The sequence below is a fragment of the Choloepus didactylus genome, chromosome 11 (assembly GCF_015220235.1).
Source record: "Choloepus didactylus isolate mChoDid1 chromosome 11, mChoDid1.pri, whole genome shotgun sequence".
NCBI classification, from domain to species: domain Eukaryota; kingdom Metazoa; phylum Chordata; class Mammalia; order Pilosa; family Megalonychidae; genus Choloepus; species Choloepus didactylus.
The window spans coordinates 32,631,501-32,650,339 of NC_051317.1; the positions used below are offsets into that span (position 1 = coordinate 32,631,501).

The 18,839-nt window shown below is 36.5% G+C and overlaps 1 long non-coding RNA gene across 1 annotated transcript; it reads left to right on the forward strand.

The window, feature by feature from the left end:
• The first annotated feature begins 1,955 nt into the window (after positions 1 to 1,955).
• On the forward strand, positions 1,956 to 16,689 carry LOC119506544. Its single transcript, XR_005211009.1, has 3 exons — positions 1,956 to 2,059; positions 2,990 to 3,100; positions 16,440 to 16,689. It is a non-coding gene; the product is annotated as an uncharacterized LOC119506544 (long non-coding RNA).
• Positions 16,690 to 18,839: the final 2,150 nt, after the last annotated feature.

Consider the following 18,839-nt stretch of genomic DNA (forward strand, 5'->3'; position numbering starts at 1 on the left):
CATGCCGACCAATATGTTGAGTGCAGGAGGCACATCAACTTGTCTATTGCACATCTCCCTTCAAACTCAAGCTGTTTGGCACTCACCCCATCATTCCTCTTGCCACTACTGCCACACCCATATCATGAACCCTGATTCTTCTCCCACCTTACAGTAAACAGCAGCACCATTCACCCATTCACCCAGGGGAGAGGCCTGGGCACACTCTTTCACCCTTGGGTCATCAGTCTCAGCTGTATTGCACAACTTCATGGGAGACTTTCCTCTAGTCTACTATGGCAATGGCCTCTGGAGTTGTTCAGTGCCCAGCCTACATAGCAGTTGTTTATGGTTACCCTGCTTCTCAAATAACTCTTGGATCTTTCCATTTTTTTTTTTTCCATCTAAGTCCTAGAAGCATCTATAATCAACATTTTTCCTGGACTGTTGATCCTATCCTCTGACTTGTCTCCTGCCTGTAGTGTTGCACCCCAGTCTCCATAGTTAGAGGAACTTTGTAAAGGCAGTGATGTTTCTTAAACTCTTCAGTGGCATCCCATTGCCCTGCAGATAAAGTACTGACCACGTACATGGCTCTCTGGTCCTCCCCAACCTGGCCCCTCCTCCCTGTCCTTCCCCTCTCCCTCCACTGTCTGGACCTGCTGACCTCTTTCCCTTGTCCTGAAGGTACCATGCTCTTTCTTATCCTCAGCTCTTTGTCTTTGCCCCATCCTGTGCCTGGGACATTCTTCCCTGCTCTGCCTCATCCACACACAGTTCAGGTCTCAGCTTAGATATCTCTTTCTTGAGGAGCACTTCTTGACCCCTAGATCAATTTGAGTCTGTCCTGCATGGATTTCTAGTACCCTGAGCCACCCCCCCACCCCCATTCTATTATTATCAAGCTTCATGGTGCTTAAGGTTTCATCACGTGTCTTCCGGGAAGACAGAGATGTCTCATTTACTAGTATATCCCCAGATGCAGCATACCTGGCTCATGTAGGTATTTAATAAGTTACTGTTGTCAATTTCATAAATTATATTATTCCTTAGCATCTCAAATATATATGATGAAAAAAACAAAAACTCTGTGTCTTTTGGAATACAAACTATTTCTGAGACACAATTTAGATGTTCAGATTTCCTTCCCTCTACTTGATCCATAAAAGAATGAGTTTATGAACAGTAAATAAAGCCCCAAAGCCTCAGAGTTTTAAAAAGTTAAATTCAACAGCCTCCAAGCCCACATCTGCACTAAAAATAAATGTTTTTGTTCATGCAGAGAATTGTGACAGCTTTTCTGAGGAAGATAAAGTAGTTTCTTTTTTTATTCAAAATATACTTCTCATTGAAATCTGTGGGATTCAATTATCATGTTGTAGGGGAGGAAGAACTAGAATAATAAGCAAAAACATCATCATTTATGAACTCTGTGAATTTTAGCGTATTTTTTACTACAGACCATTAAATAGTCCCAAGACCTAACGTTATGGGGATGCGTATGCCATCCTACCCCAGGGATGTATTGTTTTGGTTTGTTTTTCTTTTCTGTCCCAGGGAAATAATTTATGTTTTCCTATCATTTTTTCCTCATTTGTCTTAACAAACTATGCTGAGCATCTATAAATAACCAAATATAAAATTGCATCATTGCTGAGTATTAGTTTCAAAAGGGAAACATATGCGTACCTTAAAATATAACGAAACACCTTTCAAATGAGAATGCATCGTTAGAAACTCATGAATCATTATTGTGATTTGTAGTTGTTTGAACAAATACTGGAGCCTATGAACCTGGAATTACTAAATAACTGCGGATGCTTGGTGCTTTATTTGGCTTCTGGCATGGTTTCGTCTCCCAAATTTTGATGAGAGTTTTTAAGATTCTCAGCTATAGGGCGATGGCATGCCCCAAGGAAGACAAAGGATCCTTGCAAAGCACAGCCACTCCCCGGCTCTGTGCTCAGAGTTGCAGACTGTCCCCGAGAGGTGTCAGAGATCCTGACCTCCGTCCTCCAGAAATGACTTCTCAACACCGACGGCACAACTAGAAAGTACAAGGAATCCTGAAGACTATTATGTAAGTTATATAGCACTGAATGTGTGAATTTGTGCTCATGGAGAGCACTGTTCAATGGAAATAAGGTTCAAGCCACATGTGCGATTTATGATTCTCTAGTAGCCACAAGGAAGAAGTAAAAAGAAACAAGTGTAATTAATTTTAATAATGTTTTCCTTAGCCCAATATCTACAAAATATTATCATTCCCACATCTAACAATTTTAAAAATTAGTGATGAAATGATTTATACTATTTTTTTCTGATGAAGTTGTTTTCACAGTCCAGTGTGTATTGTATACTTACAACATACACCCATTTAGAACAGCTACATTTGAAAAGCTCGTTAGCCACATGTGGACAGTGGATGCTGTTGGGGAGAGCAGATCAGACATTCAGGAAGGGGGGAGATGTTTGAGGCTGGGACAGTCAGAAAAGGAGTTTCTAAGGGAGTTGTTCAGCCTTATTGTCGTGTCTAGACTGGCAGGACGAGTGGGCAGTACATTCTCAGGGAACTGGTTTGAAGTGCGGTAGTAGCTGGACCAAAGTCCAAGAAAGGATCCCAGTCTCAGCATGGAGAGTGGGTACAAGATCACTGGAGGGAGCTGTAAAGAAGATAGGGGGGCTAGAAAATAAAGCTCTGTAGAATTGTTGCCTAATGAATTTACTCAAAGTTTATGTTTTGTGTCTACTGGGTAGTTGTAATAATGTTTGTTTTAAATAAACATTTTAATTCCAGAATAGTTGTAGATTTATACACAAGTTGAAAGGTTAGGGCAGAGAGCTCCCATATACACCACCTCCACCCTAGTTTCCCTATTATTAAAATCTTACATTGCTATGGTGTATTTCTTGAAACTAATGAACAAGTATTGATAAAAATTTCATTACACAAATTCTATTCTTTATTCAGATTTCCTTGGTTTTAACTAATGTTCTTTTTCTCTTACAGGATCCATCCTGAATCTCACGTTACAGGAAGTCATCATGTTTCCTTAGGCTTCTCTTGGCTGTGACAGTTTCTCAGGCTTTCCTTGTTTTTAATGACTTCGAGAGTATTGAGGTGTGCTTGGCAGATATTTTGCAAGATGTTTCTCAAATGGGATATGTCTGATGTTTTTCTCATGATTAGGTTGGGGTCATGAGTGTTTTGGGGGAAGACCACAGAGGTAAATTGCCATTTTCATCGTATCATATCACGTCAATGACATACTATCAGAATGATTCATCACTGTTGGTATTAACCTTAATCACCTGGCTGAGGTACTGCTTGCCAAATTTTCCACTGTAAGGTCACTCTCCCTCATTCCCCCCATCACACCACTCCTTTCTATTCTGTACTTTTTAGAAGAAAGTCACTCTGCATATCCCACGCTTAAAAAGGGGAGTTATGCTTCACTTTCTTGGGGTAGAGTAACTTTATAAATTATTTGGAATTATTCTCTATGGGAGATTTGTATATTCTCCCCCATTCATTTATTAGTCAATTGCATATTTATTTCAGTATGGACTCATGGATATTTATTTTATACTTTGGGTTATAAGCCAATAGACTTTGTTTATTTTGTTGTTCAAATTGTTTTAAACTTTGTCATTGGGAGCTCTTTCAGTCAGCTCCTGTATCCCTTTGATATACCTCACTGTTGTAGGGTTTTTGAGCACTTCCTTACTTCTTGGCACTACCAGACATTCAGGATCAAATGGCATATTCCCTGCCCCGGTTGAGAATCAGCCATTTCTCCAAGTTGCCCTGGTTCCTTTTATTGGAGAGTGGTATTAGAAACTAAAATCTGGGAACTAGTTGTGCTCGTTGCTACTGGGTATTGTTGCTTCTAAACCCTCAGTTGACAGAGCAAGGAAATACATGTGAGCATCCTAACCTGCAGACACCCACATCTCTATATATTTATGCACCCATCTGTATTCATATTAAGCTAAACATGAGTTCCTATTACTGTCCAACCCTAATCAATTTCCACATGGATTATTCTGACCTGCTTCCCTTAACAGCACCTCTGGGAGCTACCATTCCAACACTAAAAAAGTGAATTCCCACCATCCACCATCCTTTATCTAATTGTTCAATTCCAGTATGCATTTATGGCAATTCCAGAATTGTTAATCCACACTCCTGTGAGACACAGCTTTATCAGATAAGCCACAGTGATTCTGCACAGTTCCTTTTGCCTTTAGTCTTACTGTCTTCACTCATTTCCAGAGTAACTTAAGTCAGCACTTTTTCTCCCCATTTCTTCATTGAAGGTATTTCAGACATTTGTCATACAGCTTGCTTTTTTGGTCATAGTTTGCATTCCATTTTGATCTCCTAAATATTTATTTTATTTGCATAGATTAAGGCTTACTCTTTGCACTGTAAAGTTCCATGAGTTTTGACACGTGTGGTGTCATTTATTCACCATTACAATATCATAGAGATTACTTTCACCAACCCAAAAAGCCTCCATGCTTCATATACTTAACCCTCTTCTGATACAAATGCCTGAAAATCACTGTTATGTTTGCCATCTTTATATTTTTAATCTTTTCCAGAATGTCATACAAGTGAGATCATGCAGTATGTAGCCTAACAGAATGGCTTCTCTCACTTAGCAATAGGCATTTGAGATACATCACTGTTTCTGCATGGTCTTTGTCTCATTACTATTTATTGTTGAATATTATTCCATTTTATGCATATAATAGTTTGTTCATCAATTCACCTATTGAAGTATTTCATGTTTGCTTCTGATTTTTGACAATTATGAATAAAACTGTTCTCAACATTCACACGCAGGTTTTTGTTTGAACACAGTATTACAAATCAGCTCAGTTGTTGCATCGTATGGTAAGCCTATGTTTAGCTTTGTCAGAAACTGCCAAGCCATCTTCCAAGGTGGCTGAATCATTTTTCATTTCCACCAACTTCATTCTTAACAGAAATTGTTGTGTCAGTTTTTTTTTGAGTTAGCCTTTCAGATAGGTATGTAGTGGTATCTCATTTTTTAAAATTTTTATTTCCCTAATGAGAAATGATGTTAGGCATCTTTTCACATGCTCATTTGTTACTGGTGCATCTTTTTTGTTTTTTGTTAATGTTTCTTTTCAGATCTTTTCCTCACTTTTTAAAAACTGAGTTATTTTGTTTTCCTATTGTTAAGGTTTTAAAAAGAATTCTTTGTACACTTGGAACATAAATTCTTTACCAGATTTCTTTTTTTGCAAATAATTTCTCTCGTTGTGTGACTTGTCTTTTCACTATCTCCCTAGAGTCTTTTGCAGAGTAAAGGCTTTTTATTTTAATAAAATTCAACTTATCTATTTATTTTTCATGGGTTGTGCTTTGGTGTTGTATCTTAGGAAGTCTTCACAAAAGCCAAGACCATATAAATTTTCTCCAATGTGTTATACAGATTTTATAGTTTTTCATTTTACATTTAGGTTCTCTGATCCATTTTGAGTTACTTTTTATGTAAGGCATAAAGTGCGTAAGGGGCTGTCTAGATTCCTTTTTTTTTTTTGCATGTGGATGTCTAAATGTTCCAACACCATTTGTTCAAAACTATTCTTTCTCATTATCATTTTTGACTTAAAAAAGATCATCTGACTCTATTTGTGTGGGTCTATCCTGGATTCTCTATTATAATCTATAGATGTGTTCAGTATTTCTCACCTAGCAGGCTATCTTTCTTACTGCAGCTTTAGAGAACGTCTTGCTATGGGGTAGTGTGAACCTGACAACATTCCTCTTATAATAACTCCCTTAAAATATATTTTATTGTGAAATATAACATATATACAGAACAGAGAATATGGGTTAACAAGTAAAGAACAAATTTCAAAGAATGTTATGGGTTAAAGTTCCACAATTTCAGTTATTTCCTTATTGTGAAATCTAATATATACACAGAAAGGTGTTAACTTTCAAACTACAATTTAACAAGTAGTTATATAAGTAATTCCAAAGGATGTTATGAGTTATAGTTCTACTGTTTCAGTTACTTCCTTATTGTTAAGTATAACATAAATACAGAAAGGTGATAACTTTCAAAGTACAATTTAACAAGTAGCTATAGGGCAAATTTCAAAGTGTGTTATGGGTAACAGATCCATCATTTCAGTTATTTCCTGCTAACTATTCTAAAACCCTAGCATCTAAAAAAATTTTTATATGAATATTTAGTATTTGTAATTCTTTGTTAAATCCTACCTTGTCTGTTACTGTCCCTTCCTCTCATCTAGTCATTTTCTCGATCTTCAGGGATGTCAGTGACCACCCTAACTTGTTCATATTGAAAAGGAGTGTTGGATTATGGAGAAAGCGGTTGATGTTCCAGTTGATGTTCTTGGAGACGCTGTTGCCTCTGGGTTTTGGTACTTATCTGGAGTAGGAACACTCTGGGGGATTTAAGTTTCTGAAGAGTAAACAACTGAGTGAAACTTTTTATGGGGTCTTAGAAAGGGACCTAGGCATTTTGGGATTACCATTGGCAAGGGCTTGGCGTACTGTGGCCATTTGGCATATCTAGCTGGAGCTTGCATAAAAATAACCTCCAGGATAGCCTCTCAACTGTATTTAAAATCTCTTAGCCACTGTACCCTTTTGTTATCTTTCTTTTCCCTTTTTAGTCAAGAAGTCATTTTTAATCCCTTGATGCCAGGGCCAGGCTCATTCCTGGGAGTTATGTCACATATTGCCAGGAAGAATCACTCCCCTGGGAGTCATGTCTCATGTAGCGGGGAGGTTAATGAATTTATTTGCAGAGTTGGGCTTAGGGAGACAAAATCCACATCTGAGCAACAAAAGAAGCTTTCTGGAGGTGCCTCTTAGGCATAATTATAAGTAGGCTTAGCCACCCATTTACAGCCATAAATTTCACCCAAGCAAGCCTCAAGATTGAGGGCTTGACTTATTAAGTAGAGGGTTCCTAATTTCACATAGCATATATTCTGTCCAAGATAAACAATCAGTGTCTCACATTATCTTCACTTAGTTGTACAATCATCATCAATCTAATTTTTAAACAATTATCATAACAAAAAATACCCCAAAGCTCTTATCAGCCCATAATTATTCATCTCTAGTATTAGAGTAGTACTGGTGAGGTATTCCTATTAAATAGAGTCTGTAATATACAATGGGTAGCTTTTCCCATATACCACTCTGTTGTTAATTCTGTACCAGTGTCATACCTTAGAAGTAGACCATGCAAACATTTATATTTGTAGTGCTTGTCTGTGTGATACATACCTTTTAAAAACCACTTTTGTTTATGTTCACCTTCAATGTAGCACTGATACTTATAATCCCATTAATGAACAGTCATCACCCCGTCCATTCCCATACCTTAAGTTCACCCTCATTAACATGTCTGTACATATTAGGCTATCATCCCCCCTTCACTAGCTTCTGTCTATCTCTAGGTCCCCCTATATTCTACATTGAAAGATACAGATTTTACATTCAGGGAGTTCATAGTAATGGTAACATACAATATCTCTCCTTTTGTGTCTGACTTATTTTACTTAGCATTATGTCTTCAAGGTTCATCCATGTTGTCATATGTTTCAGGACCTTGCTCCTTGTACGTATTACCACGTTTTGTTTAGCCATTCATCTGTTGAAGGATCCTTGGATTGTTTCCATTTCTTGGCAATTGTGAGCAATGCCGCTATGAACATCAGTGTGCAAATGTCTATTAGTATTACTGCTTTCAGATCTTATGGGTGTATACCAAGAAGAGGAATTGCTGGTTTGTAGGGTAGCTCAATATCTAGTTTTCTGAGGAAACACTAAAGTGTCTTCCACAGCGGCTGTACCATTATACATTCACACCAGCAATGAATAAAAGTTTCAATTTCTCTACATCCTCTCCAGCATTTGTAGTTTCCTGATTGTTTAATGACAGCCATTCTTATTGGTGTGAGATGATATCTCATTGTGGTTTTGATTTGCATTTCCCTAATAGCTAGTGAAGATGAACATATTCTCATGTGTTTTTTAACCATTTGCATTTTTCTCTTTGGAAAAATGTCTTTTTGCATCTTTTGCCCATTTTATAATTGGTCTATTTGTACTATTGTCATTGAGTTGTAGGATTTCTTTTATATGCTGAATATCAGTCTCTTATCAGATATATGGTTTCCAAACATTTTCTCCCATTGAGTTGACTGTCTCTTTACCTTTTTGACAAAGTCGTCTCAGGTACAGAAGTTTTGATTTTGAGGAATTCCCTTTTATTATTTTTTCTTTCATTGCTTGTGATTTGGGTGTAAAGTCTAAGAAACTACCTCCTAATGCTGGGTCTTGAAGATGCTTCCCTATCTTACAGGAGTTTTATGGTACTGTATCTTATATTGAGGTTTATAACCCACTTTGAGTTAATTTTTGCATAGGGTGTGAGGTAGGGGTCCTCTCTGATTCTTTTGGATATGGATGTCCAGTTCTCCCAGCCCGATTTGTTGAAGCGACTGTTCTGTCCCAGTTCAGTGGATTTGGGGGCCTTATCAAAAATCAGTCAAACATAGATCTGGGGGTCTATTTCCAAACTCTCACTTTGATTCCATCGATCAATGTGTCTATCTCTGTGCCAGTATCATGCTGTTTTGACTACTGTGGCTTTATAGTAGGCTAAGTCAGGAAGTGTAAGTCCTCCCATTTTGTTTTCCTTTTTCATAATGTTTTTAGCAATTTGAAGCATCTTTCCCTTCCAAATAAATTTGATAACTAGCTTTTCCAATTCTGTAAAGTAGGTTGTTTGGATTTTAATTGGAACTGCACTGAATCTGTAGATCAGTTTGGGTACAATTGACATTGTAACAACATTTATCCTTCCTAACCAGGAACACGGAGTATCTTTCCACCTATTTAGGTACCCTTTGATTTCTTTTATTAAATTTATGTAATTTTCTTTGTAGAGGTATTTCATGTCCTTGGTTAAATTTATCACTAAGTACTTGATTTTTTTTAGTTGCTGTTGTGAATGGAATTTTTTTCTTGATTGTCTCTTCATTTAGGTCATTTCTAGTGTATAGGGATGTTACTGACTTTTGTGCAATGATCTTGTATCCCGTCACCTTGCTGAATTTGTTGTCTAGCTCAAGTTGCTTTGTCATTGATTTCTCAGGATTTTCCAAGTATACGATCATATCGTCTGCAAATAATGACAATCTCACTTCTTCCTTCCCAATTTGGATGCTTTTTATTTCTTTGTCTTGCTAGATCAATCTGGCTACAATTTCTAGCACAATGTTGAATAACAGTGGTGACCATGGGCATCCTTATCTCATTCCCAATCTTAGAGGGAAGGCTTTCAGTCTCTCACCGTTGAGTACTATACTGGCTGTGGGTTTTTCATATATGCCCTTTGTCATATTGAGGAAGTTTCCTTCAATTCCCATCTTTTGAAGTGATTTTATCAAAAAAGGATGCCAAATTTTGTTGAATGCTTTTTCAGCATCTATTGAGATGATCATTTCATCTTTCCTTTTCAATTTGTTAATCTGTTGTATTACATTGACTTATTTTCTTATGTTGAACCACACTTACATGCCTGGGATGAACCCTGCTTGGTCGTGGTGTATGATTCTTTTAGTGTGTCTTTGTATTTGATTTGCAAGTATTCTGTTGAGAATTTTTGCATCTATATTCATTAAGAAGATTGGCTTGTAGTTTTGGTTTTGGCCTTAGAGTGATGTTAGCTTCATAAAATGAGTTAGGTAGTGATTCTTTTTCTTCAATTTTTTGAAAGAGTTTTAGGAGGAATGATGTCAGTTCTTTTTGGAAAGTCTGGTAATATTCCCCTGTGAAACCATGTGGCCCTGGGCTTTTATTTGTAGGAAGCTTTTTGATGACTGATTGGATCTCTACTTGTGATTGGTTTGTTGAGGTCTTCTATTTATTCTTAGGTCAGTCTAGGCTGTTCATGTGTTTCCAGGAAATTATTGATTTCCTCTAAATTGTCTAGTTTGTTGGTGTACAGTTGTTCACATTATCCTCTTAAGATTTTTTAAAAAATTTATTCAGGATCCACAGTAATGTCCCCCCTCTCATTTCTGATTTTATTTTGGTCACCTGTCCTTTTGATTTTGCCAGTAGAGCTAAGGGTTTATCAATCTTGTTGATTTTCTCAAAGATCCAACTTTTGGTTTTATTTATTCTCTGTATTTTTGTTTGTTTGTTTGTTTTTGTTCTTATCATTTATTTATGCTTTAATTCTTGTTATTTCTTTTCTTCTACTTGCTTTGTGATTAGTTTGCTGATTATTCTCTGGCTTCTTCAGTTAGGTCTTTGATTTTAGCTCCTTCTTCCTTTTTAATATAGGCATTTAGAGCTATAAATTTCCCCCTCAGCAGCACCTTCACTGTATCCTATAGATTTTGATATGTTATATTCTCGTTTTCATTTGTCTCTAGATATTCAGCAATTTCTCTTGCAATTTCTTCTTTGACCCACTGATTGTTTAGAAGTGTATTGTTTATTTTCCACAAATTTGTGAATGTTGGTGGTGGTTATTGACTTCTAGTTGCATTCCATTATGGTCAGATAATGTACTATGAATTATGTCAATCTTTTTAAATTTATTGAGGCTTATTTTGTGTCCCAGCATATGTTCTATCCTGGGGAATATTCCATGAGCACTAGAGAAGAATGTATATCCTGGTAATTCTTGGATGTAATGTTCTATAAATGTGTACTAAGCCTAATTCATTTATCACATGGTTTAGGTTCTCAGTGTCCTTATTGGTCCTCTGTTTGGTTGTTCTATCTATAGAAGAGAGTGGTGTGTTGAAGCCTCCCACTGATATTGTAGAAACGTCTATTGCTTCCTTCAGTTTTGCCAGTGTTTGTCTCATGTACTTCAGAGCACATTAATTGGGTGCATAAACCTTTATGATTGCAATTTCTTCTGGAGAATTGTCCATTTTTCAGTATATTGTGTCCTTCATTGTTTCTTATGACATCTTTGCATTTAAAGTCTATTTTTTCTGATATTAGTATTGCTACTCCTGCTTTCTTTTGGCTGCAGCTTGCCTGGAATATTTTTTTCCATCCTTTCACTTTCATTCTCTTTGTGCTGCTAGTCTAAGATGAGTCTCTTGTAAATGGCATATTTATGAGTCACACTTTTTAATCCACTCTGCCAATCCGTATCTTTTAATTGGGAAGTTTAACCCATTCACATTCAATGTTATTACTGTGAAGGCAGTTCTTGAATCAACCATTTTATCCTTTGGTTTTTTATTTATGTGGTCTGTTTCCCCACCCCCTTTTTTTTCTTTAAGTTTCCCTTACTAATACTCTTCAGTTCTGTGCCCTTCTCCAGACCTCTCTCTCCTTTCTTTTTTTCCCAGCTGGTAGAAATCCCTTTAATATTTCTTGCAGGGAAGTTCTCTTGTTAACAAATTCTGTCAACATTTGTTTGTCTGTGAACACTTTAAACTCTCCCTCGGTTTTGAAGGAGAGATTTACTGGATAAAGTATTCTTGGCTGGCAATTTTTCTCCTTTAGAATCTTAAATTTGTCATGCCACTGCCTTCTCACCTCCATGGTGCCCGCTGAGTAGTTAGTACTTAGTCTTATGTGCATTCCCTTGTATGTGGTGAATCACTTCTCTCTTTCTGTTTTTGAAACTTTTTCCTTCTCCTCAGCATTTGACAATCTAATTAGTATATGTTTTGGTGTCAGTTTATTTGGATTTATTCCACTTGGATTTCATTGGGCCATTTTTGATTTGCATATTTATGTTGTTTAGAAGGGTTGGGAAATTTTCCCCAACTATATCTTCAAATACTCTTCCTAGCTCTTTACTCTTCTCTTCTACTTCTGGGACACCAATGAATCTTACATTTGTGTAGTTCATGTTGTCCATCATTTCTCTGAGATCCATTTCAAATTTTTTGGTTTTTACACCATTTGTTCTTTTGTGCATTCATATTCAATTTCCCTGTCCTCTAGTTCACTTATTCTTTCTTCTGTCTCTTCAAATATGCTGTTATGTGTCTCTAGTATATTTTAAATTTGATCAACAGTACCTTTTATTTCCATAATATCTGCTATTTTTAATTTATTCTCTCAAAATCTTCTTTATACTCTTTGTGAGTCTTCTTTATGTCCTTTATGTCTTTAGCCAATTCATTGAAGTTGTTTTGGAGATTTGTGTGTACTTCTTTGATTACTCGCTTTAAGTTCTGTATCTCCTCTGACTTTTTAATTTGTTAGTTTGGTTTGTCCATATCTTCTTGTTTCTTCATGTGCTTTATGGTACTGTGTTGTTGGCTTTGGGGCATTTGCTTATCTTAGTGTGGCCATTTGGGGATATGTAGGATTATTTTAAAATTTATCTATAATTTGGCAGAGCTACAGCTTGCTGGAGTGCACTACCAGCAGATGGTGCTCTTGAGCCAACTCTAACGCTTAAGCCAGCTCTTCCCCAACGTTGCCTGTTCACTGGATGTCCAAACCAGTTGGAAACTCAATCAGCACACCAGTTCTCCATGTGCACTGGGGACTACCAGCTCTGTGAGTGGTGGGTGGGCCCTGCTCAGTTCAGCAGGGAGTCCACTCCAGGACACAAAGTGTCTGGCAGTTCCTGGGTCTCTGAGTGGACCACTCTCATGCTGTGGGGCCAAGTGTCTCACTCCTTAGCTCAAGTGCCCTGGATCCTGTCCACCATGCACCTGTGAGCCTCTGGTATTGGGGAGGGGCTTCTGGCACTTCCATGTGGTAACTTTGCTGCTCCCTGCTTCCTGGCTGTGCATGCCATGGGCTTCTGTGGAGGAAGAGTAAAAACAGTCACACAAGTCCACTGAATCCCAAGTTGCCTTACAGGAGATCTCGACCATGGGTCTGTGGAGGGTTGTTTCCCCAGCCAGCTGCTGAGATGGGTGCACAAAGCATGGAAGGCTACTCTCTCCCATGCTTGCTGGTCAGCTCCAGCCACCAGTCTGTGGTGACGGTCCTGGCCAAATGCACTCACCCTATCCTTTCAAGCACAGTTTCTCTGCCTCTCCATGTAAGTCCCCACTCTGTGCATGTAGAGTCCCCATGTCCTGCTGGTTGGACCCTGGAACTGCTGTCCCAGGGCACTTTCTGTCCTTTATCTAGTGTTTTTCATGGAGGACAAGTTTGCTCTGCCTCTCCTAATCTGCCATCTTCCTGGAACTCCAATATAATGTTTTAAAGTAGGAATTTTGGGGGAAAGTTTTTTTTTAAATGGGATGGAGGTAGAAATTCCTCGAGTCCCCATTTTCATAATAGTTGCCATAGTGCATTATAGAAGGAAAAATCAAAGCTCCTATTTTAATAGCAGAAAGCAAATTAATGAGGGGTTTTGTTTGTTTTGTTGTGTAAGTCTGAAATAAAAATAGCTCCAGCAAATGTAATCTGCTGAATGTGGATTTTTTAAAGCTTCCTGAAGGAAGTCGCAGTATGTAGAGTCACAACAGACTGGTATTGATGTGGGAAGTCCTTCAGACTTTTATTCCAGGACTGGGTGCTGATGACTGCATAGCTAAATGTGAACTTTTAATAGAGGATAATTCAATTATTTGTCTATTATTTGAATTTCAAAATACTTTTGAAAATGTTTTATAAAAGTTATACATGTCAACAGATCACAAATAAGTTCCTACCAATGAAATAATGAATTTAAACTAATTCATGAAAGACACATTTTAGTTATCTGTGGGATTCTGGAAGTGCTGGTTTTACTGTGGGCTTCTGCAAATTTTGTCCCTTCCATCACCACACAGGCCGCATGTGACCCTATTACTGAGAGGATTTGGCACAGGATGGAGTCATTTGGGAAAATTTGACTTTTTAAAGGTTCTTACTTAACATCAGTTTCTTAAAACCTGAAAAAGTTAATTATTCATCACCAAATTAATTCTTCATTTTAATTTTAACTTTTTGGAAATTAAAAAGTATACAAAAGTATAAAGAAAGAAAAAAATCATTTATTTATATTCCCAACATCTATAATTAACCTTTAATATTTTAGCATGCTAGCTACCCTTTTTCTCCTTTTAATGTAATCAATTACTGAAATAATCTGTTACTGATTAAAAGCAGTGGATTCTTTGCCCAATGCATGCAAATGACCAATTCCTGAGATACTGGGGTTTCAAAGAGAGAAAGAGTTTATTGCTAGATATGAAGCAGAAGAGCAGATAGCCTATTGGCCCAAAAATCTGTCTCCCCAAACTGCAGTAATTCTTATGGTTTTATAATATCAAAAGATGGGCAGGTTTTAGGATAATGAGCACAATGGCTCCAGTGATGTAATTAGAGATGATCTGTTGATTAAGCATGTGCAGATTGAGCACATGCTTAGTCACAGAACATATGTAAGAAAATGGAGCTTCACTATGATGATGCACATGATTTTTAGTATTATAATGAGGTATAGGTCACTTATAGGTTAGTCTAAGCTACTGCACATGTTAGGAGGGCCCATTTTGGTTAGATTCAGCTTCAGTTATCAAGATAATTTTGGAATTGTGGTCGGTTAGTTCTGGACTGATCCAAGTCCCTTCATTAATAAACATTAGGGGCTTATCATGAAACTCTAAAGTTCAAAAACCAGATAAAATAGGCACAAGTGAAGGTCAGTCACAAGGTTTTTACAATCACAAGGGCACAAGATAAAGGCTACACAATCATTATCAGAGATCAAGGCAGCTGGATTACAGTTCAGACATTTCAGGTATTTCTCTCTGTCTACTCTAAAATACCAGAAAGTAAAAAAGGAATATCCATATAATGATTCAGTAATCATAATCATCCCTTAAATCCTAATTTCTCAGTTGCAAATCTACTATCATTATAGAACATTCAAAACTTTCCATAGCTGTAATTTCTCTTTTTAAATATTATGTAAGCATAATATTTATGCTAACTTATTTCTTTAGCTTTTGAACTGATACATGAATCTAATTTTAGTGTCATTTCTATATGGATTTGATCTACAACTTTTTATGTTTTTTCAATTCTTGAGGAATTTATTTGGATTCATCCCCTAATTGGTCAAATTTCACTGTTTAATTAAATTTTCTTTTTCAAAGGAGGGCTTCTAGAGTAGCATTTCCTGACATGTTTCACATTTATCTGTCCAGTTGACTCATGCATATGTATTTATTTACATATAATAAATAATGTTGCTTGCAATGTATAAGATATGCACAACTATATAATACCCGTATCAAAATAAGCTTAATTTTTTCACTTGAAACTTTGCTTCTGAAATATATTCAATATGTGGACATTTGCTATGTTGGACTGCTGCATCGTACTCCAATGTACTTATCTATAAGCATTTATTTATCCAATTTTACAGATAAAATCCAAGCTGTTTCCTTTTTTTAAAACTGCTATTGCAACCAACCTACAACAAACAATTTCCTACATCTCTTTTTGTGTACTTGTGTGGGATTTATTTGGGTAAGGTGAAAATACATCCCATTTGACTGGGCAGTCTTAGTTTACACCTGCTGTGGAGCAGTTAGGGCTTATTCTATTTGTGCATCTTCTTTCATACAGCTATGGACTTTGGGATATAATCCTTAGAGTGGAACCATTAGATTTCTTTAAAAGCATTTTGATTTTATTTTTATTATAAAAGTAATACATTATCAATATGAAATGTTAAACAGAAAATGAATACACAAAGAAGAAATTGAAAGCCTCTGTAATCCTGCTGCCCAGAGATAATCACCATTAACACTTAAATTTATAACCTTCAAATGACTTTTTTGAATCAAGGAACCACAGGCCATTCTGACTGAATTGTCTTTCCTGTTTGGAAGTGCAAAGGAAAGATTCAGAGGAAAGAGTCATGCATTCCTCTTCTCTAGTTAGTCCTTTATGGTGCTGAGTTCTTCTGTAAAGTATCTCACTTAATGCCCCCAACCCTGATGAGGAGGGGGTCTTCTCTATTGCAGAAGGAGGAAACTGGAGCTTAGATGGTTAAGAATCTGTCATTTGTACATTCTCAAGGTTTGAGCCAGAAAGCAGATGTATCTGCTCCAGTGTGTAATAGTTTAAAAAAAGTAAAATTACTGCCTACCATATACAGCAGTAGCATTGATCAGAAGGGAATTGGAGAAGGCTAAAGCAAATTCCCCTTACAAAACTAGAAAAGGTTAGGATAGAGAGATGCCACAGGTGTGCCCCGTGGACTTGTGATGGGCCCCAGAATCACTGCATCACTCTTCTATTTGGGTCTTGAGTGTGGAGCCTCAGGAGTGCCAGAAACCTGAGACCAGGAGGAATTTCTGTGTTTGTGTCCCTCTTTCTTATAGCTCACTTCGCCCGTAACTTCTTCCTTTTGACAGAGCAGGCGAGGTCTCTTACAGCAGGCTTGTCCTCTAATTCATGGGTAAACATCATTGTCTTTCTTTACTAGGACAGTCAAGGATGACAGAAGATAAGAGCCCTGTGCCAGCCCCGTGGAAGAAAGTGTCAGAGTTCAAGTTCAAGTTCTACTCCTGGAGCTTTGGACTTTGGGATATATATGTAAATCCCCTTTCAATAAATACTTAAAATGCTCTTCAAAATTGCTGCACCAAAATGCACTCCCACTAAAATTTTCTATTTTCATACTGCCTTGCCCAAATCTGTCCCTGACTTTCTAAACTCTTTGGAATGAGGGAATATGAAGCAATATCTCAATTTTAAATAAACTCTTCTCTTATAATTAATAAAGTTTAGCAACTCTACATTTGCAATCAGGTATTCATGGTTCCTTGACAAAAAGGTTTCCTTTTAGATTTTTTGATGATTTGGTTATGATTCCTTTTCAAGTTGAAGTTTTAGGAGTTACGTGCATGTTCTGGATGAGGGTTCAGCAAATGTGGTTTGAAGGCCAAATCAGCCCACTGTTTGTTTTTGTAAACAACGTTTTATTGGAACACAAACCATATCCACTCACTTACACACTGTCGTCAACAGCTACAAGGGTTGAGTGGTTGTGGCATAAAATATTCACACTGTGGCACTTTAAGAAAAAGTTTGCTCAACTCTGCTCTAAATAAACTAATTTGCCAGTTATGTAAGATAAACATATATATTCCAATTTGATCACCTGCCTTTTCTTCCTGGTGTCCTCTTCAATTCTACTGCACCTGAACCTGTTAGATATGAAATTTTGAAGACTCTCCCTCAATGTCAGGGCAATAAGAAAAACATAGAAGCATAAGGATTAGGATAAAAAGATAAAAATTTTCATCATGTGCTATTTTAATCTACATTGAAAATTCAAAGATCAATTGACAAACTTAAGATCAAAAAGTGTGTACAAAGTGGCTATGAAAATCAACACGCAAAACCACAGCATTCCAGAAAAAGTTATAGGAAATGTCATAAAACTAAGATACTATTTGCATTGACATTAGTCTGTAACTTACCTATAAGTAACCTAGGGATAGAACTGTTTATGTATAAATTACAACAATCAACCAAATGGCACAAAAGAATGAATAAATGGAGGAAAAATGTAAAGATGTCCATATTCTCCAGATTAGTTCATAAATTTAATACAATCCATTTAAAACCCAGTAAGACTTAGGGGAATTGGACAAATATTTGTAATATATACATATGAAAACAGGAAGATAGCCAATTTATTAATATAATTCTGGAAAAGAAGAAAAGAAGGACTCATCCAACTTTGTAGAAAGAAATATTTTTTGGCTATTGTAGAAATATTCTTTGGCTATTGTAGAGAAGACCTTTAGGAAATTCTTGTACAATCTAAAGTCAAAACAAGTTGTCTCATAGTAATAATTTGATAATTATTATAAATAATATACTATATTGTAATTATAATTTGATTAATAGTAGTATTTATATCATTGCTTCTTTGATTAAAACCCATAAGAGATATCTCATTATCTACCAAATGAAATTTCAAATTGTAGCCTATTTCTATCTGATGAAATGATAGTCACACTTTCAAACAACTCATTTTTTCTGCCTCCCTTGTGCAGAGTCTGCTGCTTGGGTGGAATCAGCTTCTCTGATCCAGAAGTATTTTACGCATGCCAAATTATCACTCCACTTAAAACATCTAATTAACTTTCTTTTTAAGTCCTTTGCTACTAGAGGAAAAGTTCCTCAAGGACAAAGACTGTGGCCTCCACCTTTTAACTCCCTGCACAGAGCAGCATTTCTAAGGCTCAGCAGACACGGACATAGTTTTGATTGAATGAATTGATTAATCACTACTATTGGCATGCAATAATTTTTCTTCACTCTTTCACAAACTATCACAACCTATTATACAAACTGCAAATTCAGATTGACTTAAGTTCATCCCTGCTTCTCAGTTCTCAGGATCAATTAAGAACCTCTCTACAGAATGACAAGTGAAACGTTCTGAAATAAATGCAATTTAATAATGCAATTTTGAAACCAATACTTGTATAATCAAATGGATACCTTAATGTACTATATTGTATATCATTGGAAATCTTAAAAAAAAAAAAAAAAAAAAAAAAAAAACCAAAATCATGCTACATCCCCAAGGGGAAAGCATTTTGATTTCTTTTTGCTCACACTTTAATCAGAACTAATTTTTCAGACTCTTGCCTACCAGAAACAAAGACATGCAAAAGTAGATATTATTGGTCACATTAACTCTTGAGGTAATATACATCTCAAGATAAGAATGCATTTGAAATTCAAAATGTGAGATGCAAGTTACTTTTTACATTTAGAATATCCGGTAGATCTCACAAACCAAAACTTCATTCTACAACACAGGAGGCTTAAATAGCTTTATCCTCGCCATGCGGTGATGCATGGA